This window comes from Cucurbita moschata, unplaced genomic scaffold (assembly GCF_002738365.1).
Source record: "Cucurbita moschata cultivar Rifu unplaced genomic scaffold, Cmos_1.0 Cmo_Scf00152, whole genome shotgun sequence".
NCBI lineage: Eukaryota > Viridiplantae > Streptophyta > Magnoliopsida > Cucurbitales > Cucurbitaceae > Cucurbita > Cucurbita moschata.
In genome coordinates, this window is record NW_019268668.1 from 49,625 (window position 1) to 51,441 (window position 1,817).

Here is a 1,817-nt window from a genome sequence, read left to right on the forward strand (position 1 = left end):
TAAGAATCGTAGGGATGTAGTTCAAATGGTAGAGTGTTCATTTCCCATGTGGAAAATACGGGGATCAATACCTTGCATCCCCAATTGAATCATGGGGATGTAGCTCAGATGGTAGAGTGCTCACTTTGCATGCAAGAGGTATAGGGATCGATACCCTGCATCTCTAAAAATAAGACTATCTATTATTAAATATATTATTTCTTTTCAATTTTTCCTTATTTATGACATTTTGGGTAGCAATATTTCTTCATTTTCACTATTATTGATGACGAAAATTTAGGGTTTTGTGATGCAAAGATTGTGGGGATGTAGCTCAGATGGTAGAGTGCTCGCTTAGCATGCGAGAGGTACGGGGATTGATACCCTGCATCTCCAAAAGAGAGAAATTATTTTTTTAAGTATGAGTTAATTTAACATGTTATGTATAAGGTGGGTACGAGAGAAAAAGAAAATATACTTATATAAGGATTATTATATCATTATGGCTATGCCATTTTTATAGATAAAAGAGAGTAATGTCCCACAAGCACATATAGAGAGAGGACTTATTGTAAGTAAAGAAAGCAATCTAGTAGTTATACTGCTACTTGTGGAGAGGGAATTTGATGAATTCCTCAAAAGATAAGAGCTTATAGGATGGCGGTAGCGTCCGATGCATATGACGGAACTTCTTCACAATTGCAATATCTGACCAATGAATATTATTGTCATTTATAGCTTCTATCACAATAATATAAAATTTGGGGTCAAAGCTTATATGAGACTGAAAAGACCATTCACTACACGCTTGTAAATTAAATTATATCTACCACCTCTGAAATTTTCCACGACAAACCTTCCAACAGCTTGCACTTCTTCATCATTGACATCCTTAATTGGAACTAGATTTTAAGGCAAATCTTCTCCACGACTCACTTTGGAACATTTTTATAGATAGTTTCAACAAACTTACTTTGCTCGTGAATACTTTGGAGTTCAATATTTATAGTTGGAGAACGCTATTCAAATTGATATGGTCGAATCTTACAACAAAGTCTAATTGAGCCTCCCTCTATTAGGTGATAGCTTCGAATCAAATTCTTTAGTTTGGACAATGGTTGCATTGTTTTAGTCAAACAACCTAGACTAGTGTATTACCAATAGTATAAACATTTTGTACGTGTATTTTCTTACATATTAACAATTGTATACAAATAATAATTAAATTTATGAGTAGAAGTTTGGATGAAGTTTTATTAAATAGGTAATCTTAAATTATATCTAAAAATATATAAGATTTTTTTTTTTCTTTTTATATACATTTAGGAGAACAAAATAAAGATTCAAGAAGATGTCATTCATGCCCTGTTTTAATTTTTATTCTTTCTTATTTCTCAAAGATTAAAAAAAAAAAAGTTATCCTCTCTCAAATATGGTTCGTTATTTGATTATTTTCTATTGAGTGAATTTTAAGTGAAACACATTCTCTACTCAAGTAATTACAAGATGCAAGCTTCACACTAAGAGGAATCAAAGTCCCAAGTATCAACGTCCTTAAGTTTCAATTTTTATTCTCCATCTCAACATAAATTAAACTTATTTTCGTGAAGATATCTATTTATAAAAACAAAATATCTCGAAGTCACAAAAATAAAAATGAGATATAGATACTAGACATAATATGATACCAAATAGATATGGTAACATGTCAAACTTAAAAAACTAGGACACCGATGTAATAATGATACATTAATTAAAAAGAATTATTTCAAAAAATTTATCAATTTTATATTAGAAATAAATTCATATAAATAAGTTTATATATTTGTATACTTAAA

At 30.0% G+C, this 1,817-nt stretch overlaps 1 non-coding gene across 1 annotated transcript; it reads left to right on the top strand.

The window, feature by feature from the left end:
- The first annotated feature begins 302 nt into the window (after nt 1–302).
- Nucleotides 303–375, top strand: TRNAA-AGC. Its single transcript has one exon. It is a non-coding gene; the product is annotated as a tRNA-Ala (tRNA).
- The last annotated feature ends 1,442 nt before the right edge of the window (nt 376–1,817 follow it).